The following is an 11119-nucleotide window of genomic DNA, read 5'->3' as shown; positions in this document are numbered from 1 at the left end:
TATGTATATATGCATATGTGTAATTGCAAAATTGTAACTAATAATACAGTTACATGTATCCAGTATATAAAAAGTATCGAAAATTCTAACAATTAAAAGATTATGAATATATGAATTTTTGATTAAATATGAATTCTAATGCAAGACTGTACTATCAAAGCTAGTCAATCGCGAGAAATTGACGAATCGAAGATGAACTTTTAGTGGATGAACTTGAACTGAGTTAACAACAATTGAAATTGACCTCGTAGTAATGAATGAGCATTTACCAATTCCTCGATCGGCGATATGCCTAAATGAAACGTTGTAACGAAACAAATATATGTTATCACAATTTTGTAAACAACTATAATATGTTTGCGATTATATAAAAACAAGTTTAATAACAAATAGAACGGATTATTACTAATTGATATGAAGATATTTTTACTAATATTACATTAATTTCTTCTTTTTATTTTTTTTAGTTTCGTGCCATTTATAATAATCGCATAATTTAAAAAGATATTAATTATTAATTTCTCATTTATTTAAAACATTAGATTTGCTTTAATAATTTTCTTTGTGCACTCTTGTATATCATCTTTTTTCGTCCCTTTAAGTAAAGTTTAAAGTCTTCTTTACAACATTTGTAATAATATTTTTTCAAATCTTCAATTTTACATAAAATAATAAACAATTTTATATTATATATAATACATATTAAATAATAATTACAAATTCATTTAAATATATTTTGTTTATTTGTATACAAGGTGTCCGGAAAATCGCCCGTAATACTTCAGAAAGTGATTCAGGATTCAAAAAAAGGAAAAAAAAGTTATAAATCGTTTCTAAGTTATAACCACGTTCATGTTAAAAAAAATTATAATTTATTTTTTATTAAACGACTTATTTCCGGACTTATGTTTATATAGCTCTTTTTACTTTTTTTTGGTTCCGAGTTTTGTTTTTGCAGTCTCGATTAGTCCAGTGTTTTTATTCGCTTGCAAAGTGATCCATTTTGTAAAACTGCAGTTAATGTGATCTGGTTGAATTGATAGACATCATCTCATTCTCAATACAAACCTTAATTAAGATAAAAACAAGCATCAATGAGTTATGTTCGCTTCAAAACACTTTGGTGACAACAAAAACTCATTCAAACAGAACAGCTAATTAAATCACACAGGAACTCGAACAGGAAGTAATCTTCGTAGCTTCAGATTATAGAAGTATAAAGTATTATGAAGTTTTGATAATCTAGAAACAATAAATTGTGTGTGGTTTGAAATAAAAATATAAAATATAAAATCTTTTATTGTAAATTTTGATTTATCAAAAACTTTTTTCAAAATTTTTTATTATGTTTGTACGGAATGTCCTTCTAACCGAGATTGAAAATAGTTCACACTGACCAGCCAGAGCTGTTGGGAACACTGTCTGCGTATCCTCTTCAATGCCGTAAACGTTTGCACTTTGCGCGTTTTCCGGATTCAACCTACTATCGGTTTCCGCTAACTGCAGTGTGTGATTCCAGTTGGCAACAGGATATAGTTACATATAGGTATACATACATATTCGTACGAGCAACTGGAACTCTCAATTCATAGTAGAAATTGATAATACGCAGAATTAATATCAGATATTTAGTCAAACTAATTTTAGTTAAATAATATTAAATGAATGATTAGTTAACCGTTTTATATGTATTTCTTAAACATTTGGGAGAAATGTTCTTAAATATAATGCATTCCTTTATAAACAATGATATACATTTAGAAAAAAATTAGTATAAAGTATAGTACAAGTATAAATATTCAGTACACAAGATCTGTTAAAAAGCATCTGAAATAGATATACGTATATTAATAATTAAAATATCAAGAATGTCATTACGACAAGCGCATATTCTTAATATTTTACTAATTATGACAGCAGAACCGGTATGTGCGGATTTAGAGACAAGTTAATTTAAAACTTTGGTTTCCACCGTCAGAATATTATAAAACTAGTAACAATATCTGAGAGTAACGAATTTGTATGAAGTTTTAATTGTTTCAAGGTAAATTGGTAAAATAGCTAGTGACATATTGATTTACTAAGAATAATTTATAAAGATATCCTGTGAGACTTCTCAGGAGAGTACTTCATCATTAACGCAACCGCTCGCTTGTTTCAATTCTTCCAACATTTTTTGGCGAGAACAAAAGTGAAATATTACAAGGGCAGCTGCTTCCATGTTCACCGAATACAGCGTTGATTTTTTGTTCCCAAGATTGAAAAAATTTTAAAGCAGCACAGATTTGATGATATTTAATTAAAAATTATTAAACAAAATTCGATGAAGATATTTATAAATATTCCAAAAAACGATTTTAAAAAGTTTTACAATAGCAGGAACTATCAATTAACAATAAATATATTGTTATATAAGAAATTTATTCTGAAGAATAATAAACTCCAAATTCAATAAGTCTTATAGTTTGTATTTAGTCATAGCAATCCAGATACTTTTTGAACAAATCTCATAAAATAATAAAATGAAAGGTATATTAAATTTTTTATTTTTTTTTAGTTTTTAATTTTCCTTTCTTTTTTTATCTATTCCTAATTTGCATTCTAATATCATTCGTATAATTATTTTCTCCTATTTTAATGATGATTAAATTTAATAATATATGTAAATTTAATCATTATCTGTTTTAGCATTAATGAAGTGTTATTTAATAATTGTTATTAATATTATAAGTGTTATTTAATAATTTGTTACACATTTCACTATACCAAATAATATCATTACAGCTAATCTGTTTAGTCACTTTATATGATACAAAGATTATCACTTATTTAGATATAACGATGCAAATTTGCAGATAACAGCGTGTATATATTCTATCAAGTAACAATCAAGTGATTATTATTGTAGTTTAATGATATTGCCAAGTTAATGATACCACATGATATCACATGATATTTTGCGTTGAAAGCTTTCGTTTCCCTTGAACAGCTAATACTGATTTAATGCATCACCATGGGAACACATGAAACAGAATGACGCATGAAAGCGAACAAAAATTGATTTCCTCTAATGTTTGCCTTGCTATACTTTAGTCTGACTTTTTTTAGGCATATCAGTTGTGTATATTTTCTTTAATCACATTGAGGAAAGTAATAATATTTTATTTCTGTAATGTTGTCGATAAATAGAGATAGCATTGTGTGGTCTCTTCTTGATCATGAATCTTTCTGCATGTTACTTCACCAGTTGTCATTTATAGTGTGTGCATTAACTTTGACAAAGAATTACTCTGTATGCTATCGAAGAAAAATACATTTGTATTTGAAGTAAACAAGAAAAGCATTCACGAAATAAAATATATAATTATCTTATTGTATCACAGCTACACTGTAAAAAATAAAATGGTTATTTCAACTTATAGTCGTATAAGTGGACTTTCTGAGACATGCAAAAATGTTAATTTTAACATTTTTGCATACGTTTTTAAATTAAAATTAACATTTTATTTTTTACAGTGTATATTTTCGTATTTTTTAATGCAAATATTGACAAAAGCATTTCAAATAGCACAACGTGAAAATTCAGTAATCGGTTTATCAGGGTTTTGAATGTAAAGCCTATATAGGAAAATTGACAGAAGGATAGCCAGCGTTAATTTATTCAATTTAAAATCGAGTCAATCACGTCTGACTAGTGTTATTGCGAAAGCGACGTATATAATCCAATACAGATTGATTTACAAATACGCGTAATGCGGAGGAGATTAACGCGTTGTCAAGGAGAGATTACGCCAGTCATGTAAATACGGCGGTAATTCCAAATGAGGATTCCCCGCGCGGAATAATAACGCGTCGCGACGCCGACTGCCAACCCAATGACACACTTCACGTGTACAATTAAATACAAAATCGGCCAGTAACCATGTCGGTTGCAACCGTTATCGAACAGGCGCGATAATTAACTCGAAGCTGCCAGCGTGTTGCAATTATTGCTTTTACGGCAGAGAATTGGCGTGACCAGGAAACATCGTATCTGATATGTAAGCACCTTGCGAAACGTACGTTTTCCACGTAAACTCATCCCGCGACATCGGTATGCATCGCACAATCGGTATCTCCCAGCGAAGCGCAATTGTTGCATCGCCACGGTCGATGCGTCGTGCCCGATTACGTGCAATTACACATTCCGTCTCATACATACGGAATTCGGAAATAGCGGCGTATTGGATATCGCTGTTGTTTTCCTTCATGAAAATTCATTGTAGATTCTAAGCCCTGTGTTTCTATTTCATGTTGAGAAATGGGATTAATTTTAAATAAATAAATTTAGAAAGAAGAAAATTGTATCAACTAACGATATTTATTTATTCACGTCGTTTTTGGGATTAAATAAAGTAATTTATATTTTTTAGAAATCATGGAAATAAACAGTTTATATTTTTTAGGAATCGTATGAACGAATTCTTTTTCTTCTCTCTTTCTCTCTCTGTTTCTTTTTTTCTCTTCCCTTCTCTTTATTTTCCTTCCAGCTCTTTTTTCTCTTTTTCTTTCGGGAAGAAAATCCGTAAATATGAATTTCGTCAATATTGATTTTGAAAACATCATTGCCTCAACAAGAATTTGTATTTATTAAAAAAAACATTATGAGCATTTATATCCTTTCGATTCTGTAGATGTATAGAGATAAATAACAATGATACACGTGTGTGACATACAGTCAACGAGGGTGCATCGTTCAACGAGAGTATCATTTGTTCATGTCACCGCGTGCAATTGTTGCAAATAAAACAGTAAGCAATAAAATGGCAAATAACCTATTGCTGGTTATGGTTCCGTTATTTTCTCTTTCTGAAACGTGATATAATATATTTAAATTTTTGAACAAATGAAATAAAAAATATACATAAATCTTTATTGCGTAGAAAGGAAAAATTTAATTAAAATAATAAACATGTTTGATGCATTTTGTATACATACAAATATTAATAATATTTAAACATTATTTGAATAAAATTACATAATTAAAATTTTTAACGTCAAAATAATGCGAGTATTGTTTATATAAGATATGTTTCTTAATAATTTATTAATGATTTGATTATCATGATTAATATCATTTCCGTTTATTCTTTTGTCTTATTTAGAGAGCTTTATGTAATTCTTACTTTTACATTTGCCTTATTATATTCTTTTTCTAAAATTAAGATTTTTAAAGTAAGTAATTAGAATGTTGTAATATAGAAGCTTGGAGCATAATTTTTTGAGCGTATAACAGTGTTAGCATATATCTCACGTAGCATAGCGTTTGCAAAGCGCTCAAAAAGCTTCTGTCACTTGCATACAAGCGCTTTCTATGCTACGTACGTAGGATGTAAGTAATGAAATTTAATATACATTAAATATACATATAAATAATATTCTTTTATATGTTAAATTTTTTTTACGTATAAATAGAATGGAATGTTCATTATTCTTGTTTCATGATCATGAAAAGAGACCATTTTATGGAAAAAAGAGTTATATTAAATTCACTGTGGAATGTAAAAATATATTGCAGCTGAATTCTTTCTAAATTTATGTTACGGACAATTTAAATGAACAAATACACTTAGATATACTGATAGATTATTCTCATCACACGTCAAGCGGTCTGTAAATTAAGCAAGAACGATGTAGAAAAAAATTCTTCACATTATCAATTTGTGTTAAAAATGCAGAAAGAGAGGAAACAAGCTGTAACCACTATTAGCCAGATATCCAGTGCAGCGTTTATTTTTCATTTGCATGCATAAAATCCAAATGTAGTCAGTCGACCGTTAGCAAGCAATTCTTAATTGCATCATACGGTGAAAGCTTGGCCAACTTACCAGAAAACGAAAAACATAAAAATTTAATTTTTCTCTTAGGAATGATAAATAAAGAAATTTAATTGCAAATTAATAAATACATAAAAAACACATTTTTACTTGCGTAATTGTATGTGTAGATAGCATTTTAACAAAAAAAATTGAATAAATAAGAGAAAAAGAGATCTAGAAATATTAAAGAAAATATTAGAGAAATAAAATAAAGAAAATTATTTAAAAAGTTTAAAAAACTTTTAAAAATATAATAATACAAAAGATTAATGTCACTATTAAGATTACCAATAAAAATAAAGAGACGATTAATTCTTTTACAATTTACAATCTCCAAATTGTGCGTAGTAAACATATTGCACATCTCGACACTACACTATTGAATTCGCTTACTGCGATGCGGAGAATCCATGGAAAGCATGGAAACGTGAAACTATTATAGTGTGATGTGCAAAGCTCAATAATTGTTGAATCGGCACAATCGTGAAACTTCGAGACCCGTGGTTTGTAAGCAACCCAAAGAGTCACTAGGTGGTGACAAGGCGTATTTCTGGAGTGACGTTTCGCAATCTGCAATTTGTAGACAACGCGCCAGTTGCACTAAGTTTCTTAAGATAATATTAATATTAATAGTTACAACAATGAAATTGAACAGCATTATTTAAGACTAAAGATTTACGAACTTCGCAGTCTTTTTCCTTTGTCGATACATTTCCGAACTTGTTTATTATAATACAAGAGTAACATTAGTGCGTATTGCTAGTATTGGAAGACAATACAAAGAAAAATTGACAGCTTTACGTTTATTTTAGCAGAAATATTTGTATTCAAAATATAGGAGTATATGTGGCAGTAAATGGCAGTTTTATCTGGAGCTTTTACAAGAAATTGAAAAATAATTTTTATATTTTTATGCGAATATGTTTTATGCAATAAACAATCTGCGAGCAGAAGATACTGAAAATTCCATGAACGCAAAGAAACAAATCAATTATTTTCTCTTTCTCTCTGTATTTGAGAAAAATTCTTCTCAATTTATCTAATTATTGTATATGATTTGTCACAACAAATTATACATTATATTTCATAACAAATTGCGACGATCTTCGTCAAAAAAGAAAAAAGAGAAATATGTATAAATGTGTATACGAAAAATCCATTCTTATAAAATGTCATGTAATATCCATTTTACAAGGAATATACATCTGTAAATGGGTTAGAAAATAATAGTATATATTGTTTATAATAATTGTATGCAGTCTATAAATTTTGAAATAAAAATGGTATAAAATAAAGAACATGTCAGAAAAATATTTCAAACATTTTTTTGTTTGAAATGCGATCCTTTACAATCAATACGTTCTGCTTTTATTTTCAACTTTTACATCGTCTTTTTTTCATAATTGTATTCAGTTCATCGATTAGCTTGAATTTCTGGAACATGTTAAATGGCTTAAAAAAATATCGTAATATCACCCCGTTCTTTCTTCTCATTTTATGTCCCTTTAATTATTTTTTGTTTTTGAACTTGCAGTTAAATGACCAAAAATTCGATATGCCAGAAATTCGAACCGGTGACATTTGTGATTGTTTAGACTAAAGACGATTACAAAAAGAGAAATATTATATTCGATGTAAAGATTGAAAACAGGACCACAACAGTATATTGATTGTAAAGGATCCTATTTTAAATTAAAAAATGTTTAAAATATATTTTACATTATGTTCTTTATTTTACTTTATTTTATTTTTTTATCTTTTTTGTCTTGAAACTTATGAATCGTTGTGTATACTATTAGGTCATTGTGTATACTATTAGGTGCGTCATTTATAATTATACTGTATAATAGACTTTTATGAAACTTATTAATTTATTAGAAATAAGTGATAACAAGAAAATGAAAATTTAAGCATTATTAATTATATGTGTAGCATTAATTCATTTTATTCTCTTTATATTATGTTTATTATGTATTGTCGTTATCTGATTGATAGTTGATTGTTACGTCACAATATCGGGCATGCAATATTACGTTACTTGTCATGCAATATTATCATGATTTACACGTATTGCGAATTACAGAAACAACGCGGTGTAGATACACACGCAGCAATAGAATGAAGTCATGATGATTTTGAGCGTATTCACTTTGACAAGGTGCCTAATTGCATGCTTTCATATAAATAACGAACATCAACATAGAAGAGCAGCAGCTAATTAGAATCATCGACGACGTCTTCCTTGTCTTCATTGAACTATTAGTTGTGATCGCGTGTCTGAACGCGGTTTGTTTCATTAGCAGATTAGGTTGATTCGTTTAGTCACCGACGCGACGACAATTTCTATCAATTAAGTTAATGCACTTGCAGAGTTGCGTACCTCGATCACGCAAAACAGGAGCTGCGCCTTTTTATTTAACAAACATTTATTACAACAGTAGTGAATAGTCAAATAATTGATTAAACTATTTATCAAAATTGATAAACTATAAAAAATAGTAAAATTATTGTAACAGAAATCAATTAAAAATTACAGTTATATAGGCTTGTATGTAGAATGCGTTCATGACGATGTTTAACACATAATTCATATTATGTGTAGAATTTAAAAAATAAAAATGCGTATTTATATATAAAAGCGCGTTTTGTATATAAGTCATAATGTTTTAAACTAGATAAAAATAAAATAAATGATGTTCTATTGCATTTAATGAATTATCTTAAAGCTATTATATAAATAGTTTTTGTTTAAAATTTAAAGAATTAAAAATAATTTAAAAAATAAAATGTATACCTAATATGACATTAATTTAAATTTAATTTTAATTGACGCAACGTACTTTTCTAGAAAAAATATATTTAAACAAAATAATATTGTAATATACTTTTAAAAATTTTTGCTTAAAATTATTATATGTTTTGAAATATTTTTAAATTTATTTTTATATACGAAACTGTTACAATATTTTTGTTTATTTAAGAATACTATTTTTTTTAAATTGATATATTTACTTAATACCTTTCTTATCGTTTTTAAAAATAGATTATTAAGATTAATATAATATTTATAAGTTCATAAATATTATTTAAATATATTATAATAAAAATGTAACTGCTGACATTTTGATAATTACAATTTTTTGCCATTTACATTCTGTTATATTGATCGATATTATAGATTGACACGCTCGATATTTAACTTTTCAAAATATTTTTCCTTCTCACGCATATCATTCACACATATCAAATTTATATCGGCACGAATCGATGAGACATTATCACGAAACAATCTTGAGAGTCATAAAGTCTTGTAAATAATTTTGATGGCTTAATCAATTTTTTTCTTTTATCTTAAAATGAGATAAAATCTACCAGCTGGAATACACCATAAAATAAAAATATATTAGATTTTTTAATAAGAGTGATAAAAGGCGAAATGCTTTATGAGAAATATAGTAAAGCAATTCAATTTGCTCTTATAACTCGACACGCATTCCTTTTATCATGCAAAGTTGCGCAAACGTAATATGCATCACATTGTAATATGCATTATTCTTCATAATAAGATCTTATCACTATTATTATAAAATTAATGTATAAAAAAATAACGTATATATATAAATATTATAATAAAATTTAATCTATAATATAAGAAATAATGTATAAAAAAATTTGACAATTTGGATTTTATTTGGCCAATATTTATTAAAACACGCAATAATAGATATAAACATTTTTTAAATTGCATTGCAATTTCCAAAAAATATATTAGATAAATAATTCCATTTTTACATTTTTATTTTATTTTTTTTATTTAAGATTAGACAAAACTTTATGTACCTCAATCTTTATATGATATAAAGATCATTCTATTTTTATCTATAATTTTTATTTTTATTTTTTTCATATTTAGATATAAGAATTTATATGTTTAATCGGTTTAATTACTTTTTATTTATTTCAACTTTGCATTATATATAGATATCTATTAATCCTTTTTCTGTTTACTCTTTAAAAATTTTTCCTAATAAATTTTTATTTTATGGATGCTATATATCGTCCATTATCGACAAAATAAAAAAAAGGATTGAATATTAAAGCATGTATCCAGGAAATTGCTACAGTATACCTTGAACAACGTTAATGCCGGCAATATTTAAACATTAAAAACTCATATTCAGAATGTTCTTAATAAGAAGAAGTTTAATCAAATCGTTATTTCAAAAACACGCGTTTTGTAATAATAAAAATCTGTATAATTAAAAGAATATTTCTTCTTATTTAAAAATTTAATAATAAGTAAATTTCAAGGCTAAAAATTTAATATCATTTTAATGTGAATTTTACATCACCCAAAATCGTTTCTAAGTTATTTTCTTTTTGCTTCTTAAAATCAAGCAACTTTTATGCAATATTTTCCCTAATAATGCGTTCTTTCGAAGATATTCGAAGAGATAATTTCACTTTGTGCGCACAAGCGCGCGTATATGTACACAATTGGCGTATATGTACACAGTAAATATAAATATAATTATTATTATATATTATATATAATTATTATATATAATTATTACACAAAAGTGTCTTACATATTTAGACATACACAACTTACTATAATATATTCTATAAGAATATAAATCGAAATCTATTGAGAGACAAATTATATGCATAAAGATGTAAACAAAAAATGTAATTTTTGTAACTGTAGAGTATATACAATATAAACTGTTATAATTTATAACGTAAATTTTATTATTATTTATAAAATAATTTTATTATTATTACATAATTAATAGCTATACTTTATCCTATTCAATACCATACTTAACAGTAATATCAAATAAGATACTGATGGAATAATTGAACGGTTGAGTAACATACATACTGCGTGTATAACTACCATGAATTTTGTTCGTGTTCAGATTATTAATTAAACCCTCCTATGACTGGGTGAAGTGCCCACAATGCAACATCATATATATTTAGTTACAGTCCTACGCATTACGACATCAAAGCCCTTTTCAAACAGAAGTCAGAATGTATTAGTAATTCCTCGTTAGATTATGTCGGCAATATAGTATCAGAATTTATTACTATGTTACATACACTGCAAATAAACAGTATGCCTTCTAGCTATCAATGTTGTAATGTTAATTAATACTTGCAATGTATTTTTCTGTTACATTTGTGCCAAATCAAATATAAAGATTAAAGACATTCATTAAAATATTATTTATTTAAAGATACTCATTATCAAAATT

General features: G+C 26.8%; 1 protein-coding gene across 1 annotated transcript in view; it reads left to right on the top strand.

Annotated features, from left to right (window-relative positions):
* LOC108745567 (adenylate cyclase type 2) overlaps nucleotides 1–11119 on the top strand; it is a 40631-nt gene that overhangs the window by 9389 nt on the left and 20123 nt on the right. The gene's annotated exons all lie outside the window — the stretch shown is intronic.

This window comes from Trachymyrmex septentrionalis, unplaced genomic scaffold (assembly GCF_001594115.1).
Source record: "Trachymyrmex septentrionalis isolate Tsep2-gDNA-1 unplaced genomic scaffold, Tsep1.0 scaffold14, whole genome shotgun sequence".
Taxonomy (NCBI): domain Eukaryota; kingdom Metazoa; phylum Arthropoda; class Insecta; order Hymenoptera; family Formicidae; genus Trachymyrmex; species Trachymyrmex septentrionalis.
Note: the sequence above shows the minus strand (reverse complement) of the source record. Positions and strands in the feature narration are given on the sequence as shown.